Here is a 12,956-nt window from a genome sequence, read left to right as displayed (position 1 = left end):
ACAAAAGGCAGAAATGTTTTACTTTCCTCATCTCAAACCCCTGTCTTTCTGACCACAAAGATACTTTTAGAAAAAAATAAGTTCTTCTGTTGTTTGAAATAACATACTTGCAGTGTTAAACTTTATTTCCTTTTAAACACTATCCATTGGTTTCTAATCAGATTTGTATTGAGCTATTTTACGACATTCTCTCTTTTCTCCTCCCAATATAGATGTAACAAAAATCACTATTAAATCAATATTCAGTGTCTGCTTTATTTTGGTCATGCAAACATTTTTATTGCTGAGTTATGTCTCAATAGAATTGCATTTACTTTTTTATACAAACTTTTGTTTTACTTAGACTTGATAATCATCACATTTTTGTTTGTTGGCTTGCTTAGCTTTCTGTGTATCTATAATTAAATTATTCCCAGACTCTCTAGTGAAACTGGAAAACTTCCCTCAATATGGTTAACTAGAACAGGAAGGAAAGTTTTCTGAAATATCTGAAACATTTGAAAATGTCTCAATTCCACCTTCATCCACAACTAGCAGTTTGGCTAGCTAGACAATTTTAGATAGAAAATTACTTTTCTTCAGAATTTTGAAGAAATTGTTCATTTTCTTCTGTTTTCCAGTCCCACTACTGAGAAGTCCAATACTATTCTCACTATTGATTCTTTTATATATGACATTGTCTTCCTCATCCCTCCCCGGCAGTCCAGAATCTTTTAGGATCTTCTCTTTATCCTCAGAGTTCTGACATTCCATAATAATGTGCAATGGTATGAAGTTTTAACTTATTTTCTTAGCTCTCGTTGGATTTTTTAATATCTGGAAATCCACGTACCTTACTCCTGCTATATTGGCTTGCATTATTTCTTTGCTAATTTCTCCCTAGCCTTTTCCTCTGTTTTCCATTTCTGGAATTGTTGTCAGTTGGATGTTGTACCGCTGAGATTTGTGCTCTAATTTATTACTTTTCCTCCTGTTTCCATCTCTCTTTTGTTATTGTTGTTCTATTTTCTGGGATATTTCCTGTTACATCTTCTAAGCCTCTTAATAAAAATTTATTTAATTTATCATGTCATAACCTTTTAAAAGATGTCTTTCTTGTTGCTTTGAAACACGCAGCATTAGACTCATAGATACTCTTTGTTAAAGTTTTTCAGACAATATTAATTATAATATTTTTATTTTTGTTTGCACTATGTTTTGCCTAATTTTTATTTTGTTTTCCCTTTTACTGTCTGTTGTTTGCTTATTTGTTTGTTTGTATCTATTATACTAGATGCTTTCTGCAAACGTCTATTAAACTTACCTATGCATTTTAGGAATAAGGTATTGAAAAGCTGACTCACAAATCTATGAACATGAGTGGGCATTTCTGCTACTTGTTGAGAGCTGGGCTGCAGAGTCATAAGCAGGAGGGGACAGGGATATTTCATTGTGTTTATTCCACATCAACGGGTCCTTTTTCCTTGGACATAGAATTTCCCTATAGAAGAACTGTCCATTCATCTGCATAAAGAACATAAACTTGGCAACCCACATCGGGAGAATAAACAGTGAGTTCATTATGCTGACTTTAACTTAAGTAAAATGGAAGGATGGTAAGTTTTGCATGAATTTCTGACCAAAAACACAAGAACTTTTGAAAATGAAAATGCGTTAGCAGAGTTTTGTATTTCCTATGAAAAATAAATCTGTCTGACCCTCTTAAAAATTATACATATTTTGCAAATTATATGAGCATGAAGTTATCCTAGCATTTTAAATGGTTTCAGCTCACCCATAATTTCCTCTACCATCGCCATCCTCCTTCTTCCCAAATAAATTGATTATGTGACCTTTTTGTTGGTCCCTGAGTACCTTTATGTATGTTTAGGCCTCCTCTTCTGAACTCATTTCCCACTAACAAAGAAACAAAGCACGGATGCTGACTCTGGCTCCTGGGGAAGTTTAGGTTCAGGCACACTGCACTAGGCAACAGGCTTTCGCGCTGGTCCAAGGGCCTGAGCCCCTATAGGGAGTACCCACGTGGACCTCAGGGCCAGGTCCGCACTCCAGGGCACACAGACAAACTTGATACAGCTGGAGACCACTGAGAGGACTCAGTGGACAGCAAGGGGCTTTTCACCCTAAGCCCCTCCCTGTCTGCCTGCCTCCAGCTTTCCTGCCTGACACTGCCTTACTACTTGAAACTTTATTTATTGCACCATGTTGGTGTGGTGGGCAGGGTAGGGGGTCTGCCCTGGATACAGGAGCACTGCTGAGCAGTGCCTCACCCCAGGTTCCAGACCAGATCCCCTCGGCACTGCTGCTAATGTCACACCACCCAGGTCTCCACCTCCCCAGGGAGGCTCCAAGAGCCTTAACTTTCTCTCTGTCCCCACATCTCCAGAGGAACCATTCTCTAGCTCGACAAATACCACCTGCAAAAGGTCCCAACCTGCTGGTGAGGGACAAGAGGAAGTGAGGAGGCAAGCCCCACCGTGGTCTGTTTACGTGGACTCTTATGTGGAACTGGTGAGCTGCTGAACACCTCACAGACATTTGACGAGACTGAAGGCTCTGGAGGGAGAATGCATTTCATTGCCATCATTTTAATTTGACCATTTGTCTAGATAATTCCTGCTCTTGGGGCAAAATTCAAAAGTAACAGTGGAGAGTGAAAAGCCATTCTCTGACACATTTTTCCTTCAGCCACCCATTTCCCCCTCCCAGAGGCAATCACGGTTATCAGCTTCTCATCTATTTATCAGGGGCAGTTTAGGCATATGTGAACATGTGCCATATAGAAGATAATTCCTCTGAGTAGGGTAAATTCCTGGTTTTTTTTCTGAATTGTAGTCTGCAAGAATCTGAAGTCTCTTGCTAAGAAGAGAGTTGAAAGAGAGAAGCCTGCTTCAGTGTCCTCTTAGCTGTCTCCTTATTCTGTCTTGTCTTTCATCTTTCATCTCATCAATGAAAGTGAGATTTATTGGCTTTGACTGTGTGATCTGCTCATTTGGGGGAAAGGATGGCATGGTTGTGATGTTCTAAGGTACACGGATCTACACATTTATGAACATGTTGAGATCTTGGCTGGGTCTCTCTGTGCTTAGGGCACAGCAGTTGTCCTGCTTTCTGCCTTCCATATCATCCTGGGGATCGCCTACCTCTCTCCTTGATTGAACCGCTTGTTCTCTGCATCTCACATTTTCCTCATTTTTGGTTTCCTCTCTCCTATTTGTGGAGCATATACTACAGTTGCTTTGTGAGAAACATATGGGAAGCATTATTTTTTAAAGATTGGCACCTGAGCTAACATCTGTTGCCAATTTTTTTTCCTTCTTCTTCCCAAAACCCCCCAGTAGGTAGTTGTATTTTCTAGTTGTAGGTCCTTCTGGTTGTGCTGTGTGGGGTGCCACCTCAGCATGGCTTGATGAGCAGCCCAGGATCCAAACCAGCAAATCCCTGTGCTGAGAATCGGAATGCATGAACTTAACCGCTCGGCCACGGGGCTGGCTCCGCATATTTTTTGAGACTGCTCCCATCTCCAAGTCTATTCTATCCACCACTTGATTAACATTTTGCATGAGTATAGAACTCTAGATTAGATCTCATTCTCCTTCAGAATGTTGAATATTAATTCAATTAATTAATTAATCCATCAGTCTACCTTGGAGTATTGCTGTTGAGAACTCGGAAGCAGTTCTGATTCTTGATACTATACATATATATTTCTTTTATAATTTTTTCTCTCTTTTTGTGAACAATTAGAACCATAAATTTGTTTCTGAGCGTTGTTCTCAACTTGACAACAATATGCTTAATTTAGTCCATTATCTTGGTGCTTTGTGGGTCATTTCCACAGAGGTATTTATGTTCTTTGCCTTGGGAAATCCATTTCCATAATTCCTCCTTCTACCTTTTCTCTGCTCTATCCTTCTAGAACTCATATTATTCAGATATCATATGTCTTGAATGGGCTTTCCAATTTTCTCTCCTCTTTCATATTTCTCTTTTTGTTCTGTTTCGTATAGATTTTCCAAATTAATCTTCCAGACCTACTATTTCTTCTATTTCTTCTCTAGTGTGTTTATAATGTTTTTCTGAAGAAGCCAAAGGGTTGCAATAGGGATGCCCAGAAACAATAGCATATAAGACAAAGGGCTGGGAACTGTAATACCCATTCATCTTTGTTTCTTTAGCTTCCATGGAAAGTGCTTAGCACATAACAGACTCTCAATAAATAAATGGTTGTGGAATAAAGAAATAGATAAATGAATAACAAAGCCTGGATTCTAGTCCCAACTTATATTTCTTCCCACTTCATCATCAGCACGGTATGCCCTGTCTTGATCTTGGTTTGTAACTAGCAATTTCAGACATTTTCTCTCTGCCACTGACAGCTCTAACAGTATTTGATTCTAGCAATATAATCAATCTGCGCTTTTTGTTAAATGTACACTCTTTAATCCCTGTGATTGTTCCCTAATCACAAATATAATTTTATCTATCTATCTCCACATACACAAACTTTAGTTAACTGAAAATTTTAAATTATCTCATATACAGAACTTACTATACAGGTAGAGAGTGATTTAGGATAGGTAAAAGAATTGAGCTCTCTAGTACTTGAAATGCACTAAAAATCCATCCCAATTTATTATGTTTTTTCTAGATCTTGACTATTTACTTTTAGTAAATAAACCAGAAAACTAAGGAGTCCTGCAATTTGGAAAACTGAGTTCTTTGAATAAATTTCAAGATGATTTCTTATGTCACGTTTTATGCAGAGATCCAGCCACCATATTGGTTCACTGAGATGTGAAACAATTTATACAATTCTACTCGCTAACCAGGGGTCCTATGAAGAATTTTCTTGCAATACGGAACAGTGTAAAAGGCTTACATATCTTGATACTGATTAAAGGGAAGCTATCAAGCTTTGTCATACAGTAATTTCATATTTTAAAAAATAGTTTAAAAGTAAGCCTTCCAAATTCTAGACATCTATACCTTTAAATCAGTCGGACAACAGCCAGATCTTTCAAAACCTTTGACTTTATTTGCCAATCCACTAGTTTAAAAAGCATGCTTTTCATTCCCCTTTTTAAATAAAAGCAGCCTTGTCTGCACTGATTTCATCATCTCCATTGAAAATGTTTATCTGCCAAATGAAAAAGAAGAGTACAAATTAGAAACACTGATACATCTTCTGACATTATTCATTTAGAAGCTAGTTTTCAAGTTGTCATTACATTTACCACATAAAAATTAGAAATGATTTGTTTGGAAACGTACAGCTATTTCTAGATCCAAGATGTTTGGACAACTGTAGGTAAAGTTTCATTATCAGACTGAACTAAATAGGCTACAATTATATATAAATCAGGATGATTTTTGCTCCATGAACTTAAGTTATTAATCTACTCAGACCAAGCATCCAGGATACCACCCTTCTCCAAAATTATACATGTGTTTTTCCCAGCCAAGAATGTAAAAAAGGATGTTTAAAAATTAAGGTCAAGGATTGGTTGGACAATGTTCATGTTTCTATCATCTGATTGTTTCCATCTTTCTTCTGGTCTGTGAAACCCTGGCTAGCCTTGCACTTCTACAAAGCCTTGTGTTTTCTCACTTATTAGCACTCATCACACTTGAAATTATTAGTTAAATGTCTGTTTTCTCCCATAAAGAATAGGTTCATGAGGGCAGGGGCCTCTGCTGTCTTACTTTCTTCTGTTTGTCTAATACTACCATATTAGGTATCAATGAATATTTGTTGAATTAATTAATTAATTAATGATAAATGAATGAACGATAAGAAACCTAACTTATCAGGCTGATAATTAAATTAGGGAATGGAAGTTGGAAATTTCAAACTGATCCTGTGTTTTCTAAAATTTTTATACCGTGAGAGTTCGTTTAAAATTTGGAATGTCAAATGTTATGTGCATGGAGTTAACAAATCGTAAAGAAGAATGATGGCGTAGGTAGCTGAAGATGTAGGTTTCAAGTTGCCTGAGTCCTAGGGAAAGTGAGCAAACAAGAAAAAAATTTATATTCTATACTTAAGTACTCAAAAAATAGGATTTAAGAATTCATCAGTATACTGAATTATCATGATTTCTAGACTAATTAGCATCATAATTCATTCAAATGACATATGAGATGCAGACCTCTCAGAATATTTACCATGTTAATCAAATGAAGAATTACAATGAAACTTGAGCTTATTTTCCAGTATATCAAAATTTTGTGCTTAGATAAAAATGAGATTGACATTTTCGAGAACTTTTCCTCAGTATAGAAAATTTTTGCTAATTTTGCATTTTGTGCTCTTCTTAAACCAATTTTCTAATGTTTTCTTTTTATATGCTAAGATATTTTGTATATAAAAAATACTTAATGTTTCCCTGTAGACATACAAACATGACTAGAATGCTACACAGCTGTGCTTTAGACACAATCTAGAAAACATCCTAAGTGCAACAGCAGAGACCAATGATTCATGAAATTGCTCAGTGCTGGGCATATTTCTTCTTAGAGAACTAATAGTTTATACAAGACATTTTTCTTCAAAGTTTGAAATAAAAATATAAACTCTACTCGGTATGTCAGCATTTACATCAAAATGAATTTTTCACTCATGGGAAAAGCTTTAATTAAGTGTATTTGGAAGTTTGGAAATCAGCACATCATGGTGAACAATTTAAATATTTCTCTCCCTACTTTGGTTGGAATAAAACAGGAAACAAAGCAGAAAAACAAAAACAGGAGGGAAGTCCTTGTTTTACCTGTCAACAAAACGGTTAACTTATCTGAGTATATAGCAGTGTACTCAACTTCTCTCCTCTACAATGGAAGCCGTGTCCATTTCCTACCAAAGGCTGTTTCTCTCTTTGTGCTCAGGATCCCATCCCAGTTTACCACTCAAGATTCTACTTTTGATACTATCTCCCTTCGTGCTAAGTTCTTTCTAAATTCTAAATTCTAAAGTCAATTTCTTCCTTTATACTTGATTATTCTCAAAAATACATAAGTAGACTCTAATATCTCTCATTTTATCTTTTATTTTTTAAAAGCATATACTAGTAACTCTCATTCTGCCAAAAAAGTTCCCTGAATTTAAAATCTATGTCCCCATACTGTCCATGTCTCTTCTAACAATTACTGTAAGATACTTGAAAATCATTTCATGTCTCCCTGGATGAGGTTTTCCATGAGTATCTAAGGTAGGAACTGTCCATTCATTTCCATCATATCTCATTGTTAATTTCCTTTATTTTACCAATCTCAATCTATACTTCTTGTATTTATTCATTTGTGTTAACTTGTTAATTTAACCTGTCTCCTCCAAGTAGCATGTAGGCTCTTTGAGGCAGATCCCTGAACTCTCTTGTTCATCACTGCATCTTGAGCTCCTAGGAGTGCTCAGAACATAGTAGTTACTTAATATATATTTATTAAATAAATGAAAGACCTGTACTAATTCCTTTGGAAAAATTAATGGTGTCAGCCCCAAGTAATGGTGCAAAGGAGGCAAAATGTCTTGTTAGCACTTGCATTGCTCTATCCTTCCTCCTTTTCTTTTTTCCAGATATCTTCTAGCCTTTTGTTTTTTCACTATAATATTCTACCCAGTAATTCGTCCTTTAGACAAACTCTATTCTCCAAAATAATTCTCATTTCAATAATTACTCATTTCAAGTAGTCCATGTAGACTTAGATGAGTAGTAGGAGAAAACCAGCTGTTTAATTTAATTAATTCATAATAAGGCAAAAGTTAAAATGTGTGTTTTCTTTCCTGCGTGCTTTCCAATTGCATCTCAAATTTTTCAAAGAAGCAGTCATATTGTAGCCCTGTTTGGTAGGAAATCAGACTGTCTGATTCACTAATTCTCAGAGATCTGTGTCACTGTCCCCCACACAACCTTCACCACTTCTCCCATTATCATGTAATATTGGCCCTGAGCATAGATACCTAATTTTCTAAAACTACTTTCATCATCTTTATTCTTCCAAACCTTCTCCTGCTTTTCTCATCTCTGTTAATGGGACCATTATCTACCTTTATCAAATATGATCATTATCATACGACTTTATTGCTCAAGGCACAAAAGGGTTATTAACTTCTTTCACTTCCGACATATTTAGTCACCTAATGTTGTCCATACTGCCTGAAAAGTAACATGAAATCCATGACTTCATCTTCTTATTTACGTGCCCATTTGTCCCTTCTTGGTTGAGGACCTTGAACTGTGCCTCTAGGATAAGCCCTCCTCCATACAAACCTTTTCCACACAGCTAGTAGAATCTTGCTAAAATGCAAGATTTCCATTTCCACTTACAACAGGAAAATAATTCCTTTAGGATATAGTCCTTGCCTTCCTTCTCAAACTTAACTCTCAACTTCTCTATTTACAGCACATGATAATCATAACTAAAACATCAAATTTGTTAAGCACTTACTCCATTCCAGATGGTATTCTAAATATTTCACCTGGATAATCTCATTTATTTCTTATAATAACACACCAAGAGAAAAGTACTACCATTATAGTAAATTGAAAAATGAATAAAGTAAGGCCTAGAGAGGTTAAGTCATTGTTCCATGCCAGTGAAGGGAGCCAGGATTCACACCCAGACAGTCTGCCTCCAGAGCCCACATTCTTAATGGCCACACTATAGCATCTTGCTGTTTCCATGTTAAAAAAAAAAAAAAAAAAGACTATACTGCCTCTCATTTCTATCATCATTGCTGTGCAAAGAAACTGAGGCTTAGAGAGGGTAGGTAAATTTCCCAAGATTGGAAATCTAGTAAAATTATGTAGTGGCCCTGCACCCAGCCTATTCTGGACCCACCGTGCTGCCCCTCTTCTGCCTCTGCCCTTGGACTGTCTGGTCCCTGAAAGGGGATGGAGGGCCCCACAAACACTCTGTCTTCCAACATATTCTTGATCACTGATTGTATTGGAAGACTTTGTCAAATGCCTTGAGCTATACATGATAATGTTCAAAAAGGAAAGATGTTATAAAAGGATGCTGGCTACTTCCTTCTCTCCAAATGCCATCGCCCAACAGTTTAAAGTCCATTTGTGAGAACATCAAATCTATGCAATTTTCTTTTGAGCTATGAGGAAACAACATTAATTTGTATGAACTAAAGCATGTGATTAAAGCATCAACTTCATTCCAGTTGTGACTATGAGAAAGATTTGAAATGAACTAAAGTCTCCATACCACAGTGCATTCACGCAGTCATTGCAAGGGCCAATAACCCAGAATGCTAGTGGCTCAGCTACACCCATGAATAGGTAACTAGACTGCATGCAGATTCAGAAATGGCTTCGGTTTTGAATGAAGATCAAAAAAGGTGCTGAAATTCCATACAACATTGTCATTATAAGTCAGATTTACCAAATGCTTTAATACCTAACACAAACTGAAACTCTAAAATTCTTTTACGTTTTTTCCCCTAAGGCATAGTGTCAGAAAATATTTTAGACATTCCTTATACCGAAAAAGAAGTAAACACAGCTGAACGTATCTGTAAGCTAGAAAATTAGCATGTAGACTTTTTGCTATTGTTGATCACAGACCATGTAATTCCAAATAAACAATAATGAAACAGTGTGTAATAGTTCTAACACAGGATGTACATTAAAATCAGTTAATCTTGCAAGTACATTTATTCTAAGTATCCGTGAATCATAAAAATACTTTGGCACAATAGATAAATATATACTTTTATATTATCTAAATGTCCTCTATCTTGGTAGAAAGACAAGTTTAGCATTGTAACTGATATGGTGCATGGATAGTCATTCTATAAATATTTAGGCTCTGACAGTCTAAGTGCGTAATTGAGAAGAGCAGAGCCCAGTCCAGATGACGAACACTGGCCCTAAATAAACTGGAGAAGACATAAACGTAAGCACGGCAATTCTTTTATTGCATTATGCTTTATTTACTTTTAGACACTATGCATCAATAAAACCACAGGTGTCCAGTCTCCCTGGACTGTCACCAGAAAGTTTATCTTTTTGGCTTTTCAGTTTCTACAATAACATTATTCAAAAGATGAACCAATTCACTTTTACTAACTATGATGTAATTCAATCTCGATGATTTTGAATAATTCTTTCTGAAACTATGTCTTTTATAATAAATCTTTTGCTTGGAGTTTTAAGGTCTGATAAATGACCATCAAAATGGTTGTTACTGATTGAAAAATGGTCAAAACCCAGGTATAGCTGTATCAAGCTGAAGCCTTCCTTACTTCCAAGAATTCACCCATTAAAGGCTCAACATAATCATGCCAATTCTAGAGGCAGAACATATGAACAGAGCAATCTGTTTAAAATAGTCTTCCTGCTGGGAAAACATAAGAAGACAAGGAAAAAATCTCTATTGGAAGGAAAAGGCAAATAGCAATAATAATGAACCTCAAAGTTAGAGACAGAGAGCATCTCTTCAAAGATGATATAGACAACTACTTATATACAGCATTGATGGAATATACTTCAGAATAAAACTCTCAAGGAAAGTCATCATTACTGTAATTGTTGTTGTCAGTTATAATAAAAAAGCCTTTTTCAAACTAAAATCTTGGGACATCTATTTACTGATATGGATGGCATGCTGTGTTTCACTAGCTTTTTCATTGTTATAAGTGTTATTAAATTAACACACTCAAAAGAAAATGAGAGCAAATGCAAACTGAAATGAACTAGGTTCAGTGTAAGGTGTCTTGGCAAGCCACTTTCAGTTTGAATGACAGCAGATCTGATGTTTTCTCATGTCACTGCACTCATGGCCCACGTTGATTCTGTCAAGTTGGCAGCTTTTTCTCTCCCAGCTCCACGTTTCCACAACACATTTAACACATTCCAAGATAGATGAGGTCATAGGTCATGTGTATGACATCACCACCATCAGTAACATTGCTTCTCTTCCTCCTGATTTATACCTAACTGGAGTGTAAGCCTCCTGAGGGTGGGAACAGGGACCATTCTGTTTATGCTCACTGTTCCATCTTTATTGCCTAATACAGTGCTGGTACAGAGAAGGTGTTGAATAAAGGTTTGTTGAGTGAACAAATGAATACCTAAATACTATTGGATGTTGGTAACATCTATTTCTTTCAAGTGCTTATAATATTGTTTCAATAAAATAATAAAAACAGAATTGAAAGGTCCTTAATAAACATATATCCCAATTTCCCACTCAAATGAAAATTTCCATCACAAGAGCAACAGCAACCTCTTATATGTTAGGACTATGCCAAGTATTAAGTACTATTTTAATACCAACATTAAGGTAGATACGATTATTTTTCCTTTATAGGTGAGAAAATAAGGTTTATAAAGTTCAAGACACATGTGAATGGCCCACAGCTAGCAAGTGTTAAAGCCAAGATTCTAACTGATGTTGCAAAAGCTCATATATAAAGTCAAATTGTATTTGGCTGAGAAAACAGAAAACTTCATAACAATAGCAGCTTGACCCAAGGCTGGTATAGCAGCTGTGCTCTACAAAGTTTTTAGGAACCAAGACTCCATTCAGACCACTGCTCTAACATACTTGGGCTGTAGACTTTATCCTCAGCTTCTAAGGCAATATCTCTCTTCCAGGGAGCAAGATGGAGGAAGAATCAAAGAAAAGTAGTAAGGAATACATGACAATTGTGTCTTCAGGAGGGCTTCTGGAAGCTGACACATTTGCTTACATCTCATTGACCAGAATGTAGTCACTATTGGGGGTTAAATTGCATCCTTCAAAATCCATATGTTGAAGTCTTGATCCTCAGTACCTCAGAATATGACCTTATTTAGAAATAAGGCCATTGAGGATGTACTTAGTTACAATGAGGTCATACTAGAGTAGGGTGGGCCCTGATCCAATGTGATTGATGTCCTTATAAAAAGAACTCACCATGCAAAGAGGCAAACATGAACGCCAGATGAGGATTGGAATTAAGCTGCCATAAGCCAAGGAACTACCAGACACTGGGAGAGAGGCTGGAACAGAGTTTTTCCTGGCATCTTCAGTGGGAGTGTGGCCCTCCTGGCACTTTAATCCTAGACCTCAAGCTTCTAGAACTGTGAGACAATAAGTTTGTTTAAGCCACTCCGTTTGTAGTTCTTTGTTAAGACAGCCTTAGCAAACCAAGACCGTAACCTTTAAGGTGGTCTGGTAAAACTTAGATTTTTTTGGCTCTATGTCAGCTAAAATTTTGAAAATGTGGCAAAATGATTATTGCAGGACAATAGGCAGTCTTTGCCAAACTGTGCTACACTCTGAGAGGTGGCCCCAATACTGAGTATTTTATTGAATCTGCAACTGTTAACTGTGAAAGGTATATTTGTACATTATGCTTTGAACCCCCTAGAAAGAAAAAGTGCTAAGGATTTAATTACGATAGATCACTTACTCTCCTTATTTCAGAGATGTTAAATGTAAAAGAAGAATTGGGCATCTTAGAATCAATGAAATAGCGCAAATGATCTATAGACAATTTAGTCATAACAGTAAGCACAGAAAAAAAAATCATTTACATGGCTATCATCCAATGTTTTACACTCCAGCTGATATAAAACAAAATGACTTGTCTTACTACAGGATTAGAGAAAGCATACATAAGATAATCAGATACAAAGGATAGGAAAATGTCAATATGGATATTGATATAGCTATAAATATATAAAAATAAACTTCTTTGATTAAGCTCACTCAAAATTCTTCCACTATGTTAGCGAAATATAATGTCAGTGGTAGCATATATTCCTTTTAAATCAAAGTAATACGTAGTATCAGTTATGCTTATTCTAGAAAAGAAGGATAATTTTGGCTGATGGTTTCATGAAAGAAATTTAATGCCCCTTTCTCTACCAAATGAAAAATAATAATACTGCTTTAATTGGGAATAATAAAAAGATCTAATAAGTGAGATTATAAAACCTATAAAATCATCAAGTGCA

General features: G+C 36.1%; 1 long non-coding RNA gene across 1 annotated transcript; it reads right to left on the bottom strand.

Annotated features, from left to right (window-relative positions):
- Positions 1–5,014: 5,014 nt before the first annotated feature.
- Positions 5,015–12,086, bottom strand: LOC103547398 (uncharacterized). Its single transcript, XR_011542980.1, has 2 exons — positions 11,911–12,086; positions 5,015–5,140 (listed from the first exon to the last, which is right to left on the bottom strand). It is a non-coding gene; the product is annotated as an uncharacterized lncRNA (long non-coding RNA).
- Positions 12,087–12,956: the final 870 nt, after the last annotated feature.

Source organism: Equus przewalskii, chromosome 8, assembly GCF_037783145.1.
Source record: "Equus przewalskii isolate Varuska chromosome 8, EquPr2, whole genome shotgun sequence".
NCBI classification, from domain to species: domain Eukaryota; kingdom Metazoa; phylum Chordata; class Mammalia; order Perissodactyla; family Equidae; genus Equus; species Equus przewalskii.
Note: the sequence above shows the minus strand (reverse complement) of the source record. Positions and strands in the feature narration are given on the sequence as shown.